The 15,308-nt window shown below is 45.1% G+C and overlaps 1 protein-coding gene across 2 annotated transcripts in view; it reads left to right on the top strand.

The window, feature by feature from the left end:
* Nucleotides 1-15,308, top strand: part of FLI1 (Fli-1 proto-oncogene, ETS transcription factor) — a 145,090-nt gene that overhangs the window by 65,456 nt on the left and 64,326 nt on the right. The gene's annotated exons all lie outside the window — the stretch shown is intronic.

Genomic DNA, 15,308 nt, shown 5'->3' on the forward strand with positions numbered 1-15,308 from the left:
AAAGCATTATTAAAAAAAAAAAAAAGAATGAAGTAGGAGGCCTCACACTACCCAATCACAGAACCTACTATATAGTCATGGTAGTCAAAACAGCCTGATACTGGTACAGACACGTAGACCAATGGACCAGAATTAAAAACCCAGACATAAATCCATCCACCTATGGTCAGCTGATCTTTGACAAAGGATCAAAGCCCATTAAATGGGGAAAAGATAGTCTTTTTTACAAATGGTGCTGACAAAACTGGATGCCCATCTGTAAAAAAATTAAACAGGACTCATACCTCACACCATACACAAAAACTAACTGAAAATGGATCAAAGACCTAAATATAAAACCTAATGCGATGAAGATTACAGAAGGAAAATAAGGACAATGCTAAGCGCCATAACACATGGCATAAATACAATACAAACCATAGCTAACAATGCACAAACACCAGCAGTTAAGCTAGGTAAATGGGAGCTCTTAAAAATTAAACACTTATGCTCATCAAAAGACTTCACCAAAAGATTAAAAAGATAACCTATGAGCTGGAAAAAAATCTTTCACTATGACATATCCAACAAAGGTCGGATCTCTAAAATATGTGGAATACTTCAACATCTCAACAACAACAAAGAAAAAGACAAATAATCCAACTGAAAAATGGGCAAAGGATAATATAACTGACACTTCACCAAAGAAGACATTCGGGCAGCTAACAGACACATGAGGAAATGCTTGCTATCATTAACCTTTAAAAATATGCAAATCAAAACTACAATGAGATACCATCTCACCCCAACATTACTGGCACTAATCAAAAACCAGAAAATAACAAATGTTGGAGAGGTTACAGGGAGATTGGAACACTTACACACTGCTGATGGGAATCTGAAATGGTACACCTTAAAAAGCTAGAAATAGAAATACCATACAATACAGCAATTCCACTCCTAGAAATGTATCCTAGAGAAATAAGAGCCATCACAGGAATAGACATATGAATGCCCATGTTCATTGCAGCATTATTTACAATAGCAAAAAGATGGAAACAACCCAAGTGCCAATCAGCAGATGAATAGATAAACAAATTATGGTACATACACACAATGGAATACTCCATCCAACGCAACAATAAAGAGTAATGATGAATCCACGAAACATCTCACAACATGGATCTGGAGGGCGTTATACTGAGTGAAATAAATCCGTTACAAAAGGAAAAATATTGTATGAGACCACTTTTTTTTTTAATTTTGCTTTAAGTGCAAGGTTACAATTCAAGTCAGTTTCTCATGCAAAAACTTATGCACACAGTGTTATGTGACCCTGGTTGCCGTCCCTACAAAGTGACAGCACACTCCTCTCCACCCTATATTTCCCATTCCGTTCAACCAGCTCCTGTCGCCCTCTGCTTTCTCATCTCGCCTCCAGACAGGAGTTCCCTACATAGTCTCATGTATCATGTGTCTACTTGAGCTAAGAAGCACACTCCTCACCAGTATCATTTTATGTCTTATAGTCCAGTCTAATCTTTGTCTGAAGTGTTGACTTCCAGAATAGTTTTAGTTTTGGGTAACAGAGAGTCGGAGGGCCATGACCTCTGGGGTCCCTCCAGTCTCAGTCAGACCATTAAGTCTGGTCTTTTTACTAGAATTTGAGGTCTGCTTCCCACTTTTCTCCTGTTCCATCAAGGATTTTCTGTTGTGTTCCCTGTCAGGGCAATCATTGGTGGTAGCCGGCCACCATCTAATCCTCACAGGCTCAGGTTGATGGAGTCTCTGGCCCTTTCTTTCTCTTGGGCTCATATTTTCCTTGTGTCTTTGGTGTTCTTCATTCTCCTTTCCTCCAGGTGGGTTGAGCCCAATTGATGCATCTTAGGTGGCCGCTTGCTAGCTTTTAAGATCCCAGACTCCATTCACAAAAGTGGGATGCAGAGCGTTTTCCTAATACACTTTGACCTAGATGTCCCCTGAAACCATGGCTTCCAGACCCCTGCCCCTGCTACTCTGTCCCTCGAAGTGTTTGGTTGTATTCAGGAAACTTCTCAGCTTTTGGGTTTACTGCAGTTGTGCTGACTTCCCCTATATTGTGTGTTGTCCTTTCTTTCACCTAAGATAATTCTTGTCTACTGTCTAGTTAGTGAATACCCCATCCCTCCCTCCCTACCCTCATAACCATCAAAGAATATTTACTTCTCTGTTTAAACCTTTTCTTAATTTTTATAATACTGGTCTCACCACTATTACAAGAATTCAAGAAAAGGTATACATACAGAAAAAAAATTTTTTTTTGATGTTTACAAGGGAGGGAAAGGGTAAATACAGAAAAAAAATTTTTTTGTTTTTGATGTTTACAAGGGCGAGGAAGGGTAGGAAGGGGAAATCACTAACTAGATAGTAGACAAGGGTTAACTTTGGTGAAGAGGAAGACAACACACAGTATAGGGGAAGTCAGCATAACTTGACCAAGGCAAAGTCATAGAAGCTTCTTAGACATATCCAAACACCTTGAGGGACTGAGTTACTGGGGCTGAGGGCTGGGGACCATTGTCTCAGAGGACATCTAGATCAATTGGTATAACATAGTTCATAAAGAAAATGTTCTACATGCTACTTTGGTGAGCAGCATCTGGGGTCTTAAAAGCTTGTGAGCAGCCATCTGAGACACATCTGTTAGTCCCATCCCACCTGAAGCAAAAGGGAATGAAGAAAACCAAAGACACAAGGAAAATATGAGTTCAGGACTAATGGACCACATGAACCATAGCCTCTAACAGCCTGAGCCTGGAAGAACTAGATGGCGCCCAGCTACCACCCCTGACCACTCTGACAAGGATCACAGTAGAGGGTCCTGGACAGAGTGGGAGAAAAATGTAGAACAAAATTCAAATTCACAAAAAAAGACCAGGCTTACTAGTCTGACAGAGACTGGAGCAATCCCTGAGACTATGGCCCCCAGATACCCTGCTAACTCAGAACTGAAGCCACTCCCGAAGTCCACCTTTCAGCCAAAGGTTAGACAGGCCTCTAAAACAAACAATAACACACATGAGGAATACGCTTTTTAGTTCAATCAAGTATACGAGACCAAACGGGCAACACCTGCCCAAAAGCAAAGACGAGAAGGCAGGAAGAGACAGGGAAACTGAAGGAATGGACACGGAGGAATCCGGGGTGGAAGAGGAAAGGGGGATAGTGCTGCCACATTGCAGAGATTGCAACCAATGTCACAAAACAATTTGTGTATAGTTTTGAATGAAAAACTAATTTGCACTGTAAATTTTCACCTAAAACACAATAAAATTAAAAAAAAAAATGAACATGGGTAATCTGGGGAAGGGGAAGGGTTTCTCCTTTGCGAATCTGTTGTTACTGTTTATTGCTTGCTCTCTATAAATAATAATAATGGCTTTCACTTTGCCAACACCGTGTAAGTGTTTCATGTGTCAGGCTTGATCACAGATGAACATAGCACCCGTAGAGTGGTTGATGCCAGTGGGTGTACGGGGCTCATTCCTAGCGGTCTATGATAGCCTGGAAATTTGAGGCACAACCCGTCTGTATGGGCCATGCAGATAGACAGACATACATGCTGGCTGCTGGCTATTAGTTGTAGGCCTCAGTTCCTCTCCATCTGAGCCTCTCTCGGGCTATTTAGGGCTTCCTCACAGCATGGTGGCTGGGTTCCAAGGGCTAGAGGTCCAAGAAAGAACAACAACCAGGTGGGAGTTGTAATGCTTTTTATTACCTAGCCTTGGGAGTCATATGAAGCCACTTCTTCCACCTTCTATTTGTTGAGGCAGTCTAAAGTCCTGTCTGGGTTCAAGGGGGAGGGAAAATAGACCCTACCTCCTGAAGGAAAGTGGTAAAGATTGGAAATGTTGGTAGAGCCATTATTGGATATTACAACCTGTCAGGTGTGCACACAGGTAGCACAAGACACTTCATCCTTTGTAAAGAAGGCATTCAGTTAATACTTGGTGACCGAATGGTGTTCTCCACCTTCTTCCTTACCCAACCTTTTATAAAAGTTGCCCTCTCTTCTCTTTTTCTGCCTGCCTTCTGTAAGAAGAAAATAATGAGCAGGAAATGGGCCAGTGGCTGGAACTGGAGAGGAAGGAGAAGTAAAAGGCTTGAGCTGACTAAGGGCAGCTGACCCCCTCTTGGTATGATTGTGGGGTGACATCCCCGCCCCACGCTGGGCCCTTCACTGCTGTTTTCCAAAAGCAGAGGAGAGAGAGGACTTTGCTCCTAGACTCTCCGCTAAGTTCATTGTGTATGCATTCTGACTGGCAAGAGAAAGGATTTCATGTCATTATGCAAAGAATGTAATAAAAAGCTGAGGAAGCGTGCTCTCTGTGGTGATTCTGGGTGACAGATATGCTAGAGATTAGCTGTCTAGAGGCCTCCTCTGGGAGTGAATGGGTGGACCACTGAGCAGAGACAGCAGCAGGAAGCTTGGTCTGGCTGCTTTTGACATTCCTTTACCCTCCTCCAGCAAAGCTCATCAGCTCCAGGATCCTGTCCTTTCAAGATTCAGGGCAAGAAAAAAGGAAGGAAGGGACACAATGTGTGATTGGTGCTTCTCAGGCCCACATCTTGGGTCATTCCCTGTGTTCGACGTGGAAACTCAGCCTAATTGTAAGGGTGGACCAAGGAAAGACCCTGCCCTCCACAGCTGTGTCTGGGACTTTTCCTCCAAGTGCAGTGGTTAAGAGCTTGGCTGTTAACCAAAAGGCTGGCAATTAGCGTCCACCAGCCACTCCCTGGAAACCCTATGGGGCAGTTCTTCTCTACAGCAGTGTTTGTTTTTTTAGATCCATTTAGCTCATTATGTCCTTCCTGCACAGAGGACATGTTTCCATCCTCACTTCTTCTGTGTGTTCCTGAATAGAATTAGGGTCTCCTCAGGGCGCCCTCTTCAGCCTTTCACTGCCACTCTGGAGGCCTTTCCCCCTCTGCTTTAGCTAAGCTTTGGAGACAGGATCGTTTGCTCATCATTACTGTCAGTCAGGCCGTCAGGTGACAATGCTCTGAACACTTCCCCCTTCACTCAATTGACATGCACCTGGAAAATAATATTTGACTTAATCTAAGGAAAAAAAAATTGGAAGCTATATCTCCTGGTTAAAAAAAAAAAAAAAAAAGACAAATTCTAAAATAAGCGAAGTCTTTTTATTTGTGAATTCATGAACATACACATAGCATTTGTCTGATATTTAATGAGTACTCGGATATATGAAGAGCAATATTCAGCCACCAACTCAATGGTTCTCATTGCTGTCAAGCTGATTCCTACTCACAGCGACCCTGTAGGACAAAGTGAAACTGTTCCATAGGGTTTCCAAGGAGTGGCTGGTGGATTTAAACTGCCAATCTTTTGGTTAGTGGGGAGCCCTGGTGGTGCAGTGGTTAAGTGTTCTCCTGCTAGCCAGAAGGTTGGCAGTACGAATCCATCATGCACTCCTTGGAAAACCTATAGGGCAGTTCTGCTCTGTCCTATAGGGTCGCTATGAGTGGAAATCGACTCGACTGCAACAGGTAACTCAAAGTTTGGGGATTTGAGCCTGCCCGGTGGCTCTGTAGAAGAAAAGGCCTTTCAATCTACTTCCATAAAGATTACCCAAAAACCAAACCCGTTGCTGTAGCGTCGGTTCTGACTCATAGCGACCCTACAAGACAGAGTAGAACTACCCCATAGAGTTTCCAAGGAGCACCTGGTAGATTTGAACTGCCGACCTTTTGGTTAGCAGCTGTAGCACTTAACCACTATGCCACCAGGGTTTCCCCATAAAGATTATCGCCAAGAAAATCCTGTGGAGCAGTTCTACTGTATAACACAGGGGATCACCATTAGTTGGAATTTAGTTGTTTTATTTATTTATTTTGATTTTATTTATTTATTTTGATTAGTCAGCTACTATTTTGATTATTTCGGCAGTAGATGCTTCCTCCCCTCATTTGCATGGCTAATTAACAGAGCTTTATCTATGCCACGGAAACCCTGGTGGCATAGTGGTTAAGTGCTACAGCTGCTAACCAAAAGGTCGGCAGTTCGAATTTGCCAGGTGCTCCTTGGAAACTCTATGGGGCAGTTCTACTCCGTCCTATAGGGTTGCTATGAGTCGGAATCGACTCGACGGCACTGGGTTTGGTTTTTGGTTTTATCTATGCCACTGAAAGGCCTGACCTCAGAGGCCAGGGAGATGGGGAGGACTGAGACTAGAATAGAACAGCGCTCATAGATTGAAGAGGAAGAATGGAAGCATGGCGTAGTGAAGTAGGCTCTGTTCTCTAGAAGCCCATAGAATTAGCATTTCATAATCAAATTATTATCACCAAAACCTGGTCATTTGGAACCTTAAGCAACTGATCTTTTAAGTAAGCAACACAGCGGAGAAGGAGGACCCTGGCTAAATGAGCACTCCACCCCATTTTCAACCCAATGACTTCCATGCCGTCTTTCCATGTTGGGCTTCATTTAAAAATGGTTTTTAAAAAATTTCATGCATTTTCTACCTCTTTGGTGAGTGGCCTCTGGGGTCTTAGAAGCTAGCAAGCGGCCATCTAAGAGGCATCGATTGGTCCCAACCCACCTGAAGCAAAGGAGAATGAAGAACACCAAAGACACAAGGAAAATAGGAGCCCAAGAGACAAAAGGGGCCACATAAACCAGAGACTCCATCAGCCCAAGACCAGGAGAGCTAGATAGTGCTGGGCTACTGCCAGTGACCACCCTGACAGGGAACACAACAGGGAGTCCCTGACAGAGCAGGAAAAAAAGTGGGGTGCAGAACTCAAATTCTAGTAAAAAGACCAGACTTAATGGCCTGACTGAGACTGGAGGAGCTCCAGCAGACATGGCCCCTGGACTCTCTCCGAGAACTAAAACCGTTCCCGAAGCCAAATTTTCAGCCAAAGAATAGACTGGACTATAAGACATAAAACGATACTAGTGAAGAGAGTGCTTCTTAATTCAGGTAGATACACAAGACTAAATGGCCAGGTCCTGTCCGGAGGTGAGATGAGAAGGCAGAGGGGGACAGGAGCTGGTTGAATGGTAGTGAGAAATCCAGGGTGGAAAAGAGGAGTGTGCAGTCACATTATAGGGATAGCAACTAGGGTCACATAACAATGTGTGTATAAATTTTTGTATGAGAAACTACAGCTGTAAACTTTCACCTAAAGTGCAATTAATAATAATAATAATGCATTTTCTATGTTCCCAGAACTGATTTCTGTACTCACATTATCTTATTTTATCTTTATTAAAAATATTTCAGTCTAGGTACCATTTTATCCATTTTAACGATGAGGAAATGGATTCATAGAGTATAAATAAATTGCACTAGGGACCTAACGAGCAACTGACAGAGCTTGGATTGGAGCTCAGATCACTGTCACTCCCAAGATTGTGCTCTGAGTTACAATGCACACAAGAGTTACTGTCAGCGAACACTTGGGAAGTCAGATACGCCAAGGGAGAATTAGTGGGTGGTGATGGTGAAGTGCCCAGGCAGCAGACTGAATCGAAATCCCAGATTACCCTAAACTGCTGTGTGCCTGAGCAAGTTATTTTTTTGAGGTGTGGGTAGAATTTTTTTTTTAATTGTGGTAAAAATATACATAACAAGACATTTGCCAATTCAACAATTTTTGCCTGTAATATTCAGTGACACTGATTACCTTCTTCATGTTGTGCGTCCTTCACCACTCTCGTTTTCCAGATTAACCCACCACTTTAACATAAACTCAGAGTCCCTACACAATAGTTCCACTCGTCCCCTCCTTCCCGCCCCTGGTAACCACTGATAAGCCTTGGTTTCTGTTTGCCTGTTTAATATAAGTGGGAGCATGTTGCGTTTTTCCTTTTGTGACTGACTTCTTCCACTCAGCGTGATGTTTTCAAGGTCCATCCGTGCTCGGGCATGCATCAGGACTTCATTTCTCTCCATGGCTGACTTACGTGAGCAAGCTATCTAACTTCTCTGAGTATCCATTTTCTCATCTGAAAAAACAGGAGTGATAGTAAGACATCCCTCAGAGAATTTCAAAGTCCCTGTGTGGTGCAAATGGTTTGCACACGACCATTAACCTGAAGGTTGGCGGTTTGAATCCACCCAGTAGTACTGGGGAAGAAAGGCCTGGTGATCTGCTTTCATAAAGATTACAGTTCAGAAAACTCTATGGGGTTCTACCTTGTAGTACATGGGGTCGCCATGAGTTGGAATAGACGCCACAGCAACTTCTTTGTTTGTTTGTTTTAATAAAGTTGCTGGTAGGATTAAATTAAATAAGTCCTGTAAAGTAAATAGTGTTTTGCACTTAATGAGGGCATGGATAATTGACTGCTGCTTTTGTCTATTTGTTTTTTACAGTGATAACACAGAATGTATTATAAGTGATATGCTAAAGACACTTTACCCAAGTCTGGCGGGGTGGGGGTGAGACGGGCTTCACCCATCACTCAAGGAGAGTCTCAAATCAGGACAAGCGAGTCACTTGAGATCTGCTCTGCTGGCTGCCTGGAGGTCAGCATGTCTATGCCACATATGGGCCATCTGCTCTGGGTCAGAACTCAAGCTGCCACTGTAGGTGCCCCATGCCCCAGTTCTCTGGTAAAGGGCCAGAGCGGGCACCCATGTGCTTAGAAACTTACCTGCTTGGAGTCAAGCAACTCAGTGGCTTGGTCTTTCTAGCATTCGGCAGAGCAGAGGAAAGGTACTTCTCAGAATCCAAGTACTAAGCCAGCTCAGGGCTTACTTTCAAAGTGACAACTGGTTGAGGCAGGGGAAACCCCAGAGCTGAGCACCACACAGGCTCTTAGCTCACGCCTCCTGTGTTTCTCACTTTGAAATCAATTTTGATATAGCATGGCTTGAAGCAACCTTCTCACCTTCCTTGCATGATGGTGCAGGACTGGGTGGCATTTCATCCCACTGAGCATGGGGTCACCATGAGCTGGGAGCCAACTGAGTGGCAGCTAACAACAAGCAACCTGGACACTACCACATCTTTTAGAAAATAACCGGCCCTCCCCTGGATGAAAGGACGGTACCCACCAAGTCCCGGAGGCTGTAGGGCAAGCCAGGCCATCTTAAAAATGGAGGGAATTTAATCACTCTGAGGATAGCTCTTGAACTTTTATGTTGATGTTCTTCCTATATTCTGTCTGGCATTCCAAAGTTAAATACTTATCAACAATTTTTTCAGTGGAAAGTTCTTGAACACCAGCAAAGTGCTCATTCCTGTCAGGGTCAATAAAGGGCTTCATAAGATGCATGAAACAGCAACAGCTACCAGGGTGTGGCAAGCTACAAGCGTGTAACTGTGATGTCTGCCAGCTTAACAGCGCCCCACCTGAGAAATGCGGGACCCTAGTGCCCACCCCTGTGTCCTTACCCCAGTGACTTCTCCAAGTCCCAGCGGTGACGTGAGTGCTCTCATGCCCTCCTGTCAGCTGCAGCCCCCCGGAACCGCCCCCGTCCTTTACCTTCTTTAGCTCTGCCCCTGCTGCGCCCCAACCGCCCCCCATCAGTGTCCACTGCCCCTGAAGCTGTTTGAGAAGGCTCCCTACTGCTATGACCCATCATAGGAACGACAGTGGATTTGCAAAGACATGTTCCCAAAGTCCTCAGCTCTGGTGGGCAAAAAGGGTGCTGTTACTCTGGTGGGATAGCAGTTAAGAGCTATGGCTGCTAACCAAAAGGTTGGCAGTTCAAATCCACCGGGCACTCCTTGGAAACCCTATGGGGCAGTTCTACTCTGTCCTATAGGATCACTATGAGTCAGAATCAACTCGACGGCAATGGGTTTGGTTTGGGTTTTTTTTTTTTTTTCTTGTGGAGGGAAGAAGGTTCTCCTTCCCAACCTTAATTTTTCAGCTGGGTCCAAAATCAGCTTGTTTGGGGCCAACCCAGCCACTCGCCCCCCTCCCCCCCCCAAAAAAAACCCATTGCTGTCTAGCTGATTCCGAATCATAGCGACCCCATCGGACAGAGTAGAACTGCCCCATAGGGTTTCCTAGGAGCGACTTGTGGATTTACACTGCTGACCTTTTTGGCTAGCAGCCTGAGCTCTTAACCACTCTGCCACCAGGGCTTAAAACCAAAACAAAACCTGTTGCCATTGAGTTGATCCCGATTCATCTCTCTCCAAATCACTCGTTCCCACTTAATTGCTTTCACCTCTCTCCCCCTCCCATACTAACGTTTCACATTCAGCCTTGCAGGCCAGACGGGGACCCCTTCTCCTTCAGTCTTCTCTGTCTGCCCAGTGCCCACCAACCACCAGTTCTTCTCTCTACACTGCTATCGGTTTGTCATACTGTGGTGGTTTGTGTGTTGCTGTGTTGCTGGAAGGTATGCTACCAACGTTTCAAATAGCTGCATGTCACCCATGGTGGTCAGGTTTTAGTGGAGCTTCTGGACTGAGACAAAAATGCCTGGAGATCTTCTGAAATACCAGCCAACGGAAAACCTTTGCGTCACAGTAGAATATTGTCTGATATAGTGCTGGAAGATAAGCCCCCTGAGATTAGGGGGGAAAAAAAAAAACATTGCTGTCAAGTTGATTCTGACTCATAGCGACCCTGTAAGATAGAGTAGAACTGCCCCAGAGCGTTTCCAAGGAGCATCTGGTACATTCGAACCTTTTGATAAGCAGCCGAACCCTTAGCCGCTGCACCAGCAGGGCTCCAGATACACAGTGTTTAATACTGAAAATACACAGTGGCCACAACAATAGTCTCGGGCATGCCAACAATCATGAAGATGGCGCAGGACCGGGCAACATTTCCTTCTGCCGTGCATGGTGCCACCATGAGTTGGAGCTGACTCGATGACAACTAACAACAACATACTGTTATCAGAAAAAAGCTCTTTGCCCATTAATAATGATTGCAAACAGAACACTGTGTGTATGTGTGTCTCTAATCAAGCTAACCTGGCTTTGAAAAACTCAAATCTTCAGAAAGCATTTGTTAAGGAAGGTTTTATGGAGTAAGGACTCCTTGGGTGATGCAATAGACTTGGCTGCTAAACAAAAAGTTAGAGGTTGGAGTCCACCGAGAGGTACCTAGAAAGAAAGGCCTGGTGATCTACTTCTGAGAAATCAGCCATTGACAACCATATGGAGCCCCATTCTACTCTGATGCCCATGAGGTCACCACTGCTCAGCTGCAACTGGTTTAATGGTAGGATGATAGTATTCACAACATTCGAAGAAGTTGGATCTGGCCAGGGAATACACAAGTTGAAATCATTGTGAGAAGAGTGTTTAAGTGTGTTGTCAGCAAGCAAAAAGCCTGAAAGAGAAATGCAGTTGGCATAATCCACCCTGGACCCTGGACACAGATGGGACAGCTGTGAGAAACTTGAGGGATTTTGGAGCAAGTCAGCGTACTTTCCTGTTATGATGTTGCCAGTTGACTGAAGTTTCTTTCAATTGTGAACTGTATTCTGATGGAAATTTCCATTCCTAAGTGAGTCTAAACCAGTTTTGTACCCTTTACAACACCTACGCTCTGACCTCCAACTGCCGACCTTTTGATTAGCAGCCAAAGATGTCATTTTGAGGACTAAGGTACGCTTGACCCAAGCCATGATATTTTTAGTCGCCTCATGTGCTTGTGAAAGCTGGACAATGAATAAGGAAGACTGAATAAGAATTGATGCCTTCGAATTATGGTGTTGGTGAAGAATGTTGAATATACCATGGACTGCCAGAAGAACGAACAAATCTGTCTTGCAGGAAGTACAGCCAGAATGCTCCTTAGAAGCAAGGATTAAGAGACCTCATCTCACATATTTTGGACATGTTATTAGAAGGGACCAGTCCCTGGAGAAGGATATCATGCTTGGTAACGTAGAGGGTCAGTGAAAAAGAGGAAGACCCTTAACAAGATGGATTGACACAGTGGCTGCAACAATAGGCTGAAGCATAATAACGATGGTGACGATGGTGCAGGACCAGGTAGCGCTTCCTTCTGTTGTACATAGGTTCCCGTGAGTCGGAACCGACTTGATGGCACCTAACAATGACAACTGTCTGTCCCACAAATTATTTTCTTTCACTGTGTACTGTCCATTTCCTTAAGACTAGAACCCCAGCTTTGTCTTACCCATTCTCTTTTGCAACGTCTTTGCTGTGAACCTTGGTTTTGCCATCTGCTTGTCCCCTTGAACTTGACAATCCTGCCTTCTCTTGTTTCCTGGCCTGCCTTCCCTTGAGATAATGCTTCAGCAGACCATTCCTATGCTCAGTCCTGTCTCCCAGCCTCCATGCCTCCCGTACTTCATCATCTTCAACCCTTACCTGCGGGAGGGGAGGGGGGAGGAATTCTCTTACTGGAAAACTCAAGGTTCGTATATGATAAACCGAGAATAGAAAAAGCACTCTCTATGGCAGGAGACAATATCTGATTCCTTAAAATTTAGTCTCTTTTTTGTAGTGGAACTGTAGTAAACATTTTTCACCTTTATCACCGAAAGGGCGCTTCTGGGTGTGTCGTGTGCCCCTAGTATGGAACTTGAGTAACTTCATGGTTCAGGGTCAGTCCTTTGGAAGGTCACAATGTCATGCCTTTCCACTAGGAGCCATGAGGCTTTGTGCATGGATGAGAGTTCAGAACTGGGCTGGGATCTGAAGCCAGACCTGGTCCCTGACTATAGACGGATAGATACGCAAAGGAAAGTGGTTCAGAGAAGTGCAGCTTCCCTCTGAGCATTACACAGGGGGTCAGAGGGGAACGAGGAAGGACTCCAGCAGATTTTAGGTCCCAGTATAGGAACATTCTCCTGGTTGGGGATGTGAGCTTTTTCACATTGTGGGGAAGCTCACTTTGACACTGCCACCTCTGGGTGTATCTACAACCCCCAGAGACTCCTGGTGCAGGGGAAGAGTTCCTGGAGCGTGTTCCAGTGCTCCTCCCTGATTCCAGCTGCAAACAGCTGAGGAAGAGCCCTCCTCTTAGAAATATGGCTGTCCTCCCTGCGGGGGCTGAGAATGGCCTGGAGAGAGGCCAGCAGTTAGCTGGTGGGCAGACTGTAATGTTCCAGGCTTACGGGCATCGGCTGTGGAGATGTGGGCAGGAATGTGAATTGCACAACGAACACAGACAAACCTCAGGTTTAAGAGGTGCTGTTCACTTATTTGTTGGAGTCCTGGTGGCGCAGTGGTTAAGAGCTGGACTGTTAACCAAAAGTTTGGCCATTCGAGTCCACCAGCTGCTCCCTGGAAACTCTATGGGGCAGTTCTACTCTGTCCTATAGGGTCCCTCTGAGTTGAAATCGACTTGACAGTGACGGGTTTGGTTTATTTATATACTGAGTAAAGGTGACCTAAGAGAATCTTCATTTGAATACTAATCGCTATCTTACAAACAAAAAAAAAAACCAAACCCAGTGCCGTCGAATCGATTCTGACTCATAGCGACCCTATAGGACAGAGTAGAACTGCCCCATAGAGTTTCCAAGGAGCACCTGACGGATTTGAACTGCTGACCTCTTGGTTAGCAGCTGTAGCACTTAGCCACTACGCCACCGGGTTTTCCCAAAATCGCTATCTTAGCTAACATTTATTGAGTGTCACTTACTCAGTGGCAGAGCTGCTTTAAGCATTTTTCATGTATAATTCCATTTCATCTTCACGACAGCCCTGTAAGATTACAGATAATGAATAATAAATACTACCACCTTCTGCTGAAAAGTGGTAAACTTAATTTGGTGTCATTACATGAACTGTGGAGTCCTTGAGTGGTGCAAACAGTTAACATGCTTGACTGCTAACCAAAGTGTTGGAAGTGTGAATCCATCCAGAGGTGTGAAAGAAAGTCCTTGTGATCTGCTTCAGAAAGATATGCCATTGAAGACCCCATAGAGCACAGTTCTACATTGACATACGTGTGGTTGCCATGAGGCAGTGGCTTTGATTTACACGGACTGTAGTGAGAACTACACTCCAAGGTCCCTATGATTTAATGTGGTTTGATTAATGGGAGAATTTCATCATGCTGTGATTGGTAGAAGATTTCTGGAAAGTGCAGGGCTTCCTTTCTCAATCCATGATCTCCAAGAGCCAAACCAGATCAGGTGGTGGGGTAGTATGAATGGGTGGAGTAAATGACCTCTTTCAGAGGCTCTTCCCCTGACTCCACCCTGCCCACAGACCTCAGGTTCTTTAAGACTCCTCCCTTGTCCTTTGGCAGGCCCAGTCATCAAACTTAAGACAAGAAACTGTCATCTCAAGGAGTCAGGCGAGAAAACATGACCAAGCCCTCTAATTCCAGGGGTGGTAGGCCGCCACTCATCCGAGGCAGGAGTAGATCTGGAAGGTGGCTCAGCACATCTTAGAGAGTCTCAGAGCAAACTGAAGAGCATTTCTTACAAGCTAGACACCTGCCCCTACATCTTCTCTTACTCCACATGTGAGAAGGCTATTCTTACTCCTGTTTACAGGTAACCGTAACTATAACCTGTTGCCATCGAGTCGATTCTGACTCATAGTGACCCTACAGGACAGAGTAGAACTGCCCCATAGGGTTTCCAAGGAACAGCATGTGTATCTGAACTGCCAACCTTTTGGTTAGCCGCCAAGCTAGGTGACTCTGACATCCCTGGGCCCCACCCTTCTCTTGTGGAAACCTTGAGCTAGGTACCTAGCTTCTCTGGATGGGTCTCATTGGCCTCACCTACAAAATAAGTAACCGTTGCCGTCAAGTCAATTCCAACTCATGGCGACCCCATGTGACAGAGTAGAACTGCTCCGTAGAATTTTCATGGCTGTAATCTTTACAAAAGCTCATCACCAGGATTTTCTTCTTCAGTGCCACTAGGTGGGTTTGAACTACCCACCTTTAGTAGACAAGCACAATCCATTTGCTCCACCCAGGGACCTACCGTAAAATAAATGTCTGCTCCCATTTCACCTTCAGTGGCTTGACTACTCCACACAGCTGGTAAAAGGCATTTCTACATATGCCTGAAAGAGTCCCACATGTGTGAACACTACCACAACTACATGTCCACACTTTGACCACGGTTCTTGGCCTCCACCCCCCACTCCTTCCTGTGGGGCCCCAGCCCACAGACCCAACAAACAGACTCACTGTTTTGGGTAGGAGCCCATTTCCATTCCACTGTCCAGGGTAGCTAGCAGAGAACCATCAATTTTGCATAACAGTGAGCTCCCTGGGGAATTGAGTCAATCAGCAATCCGCACAGTTGGGACTTCCTGGAAAGCTGCCCTAGGACTGCCCTGCCAGCTCAAAGGGAGAGTGCCACTAGCTGATGGAAGAGTGACACTGAGCTTTCTGCCTCCTC

Source organism: Elephas maximus, chromosome 17 (genome assembly GCF_024166365.1).
Source record: "Elephas maximus indicus isolate mEleMax1 chromosome 17, mEleMax1 primary haplotype, whole genome shotgun sequence".
Lineage (NCBI taxonomy): Eukaryota > Metazoa > Chordata > Mammalia > Proboscidea > Elephantidae > Elephas > Elephas maximus.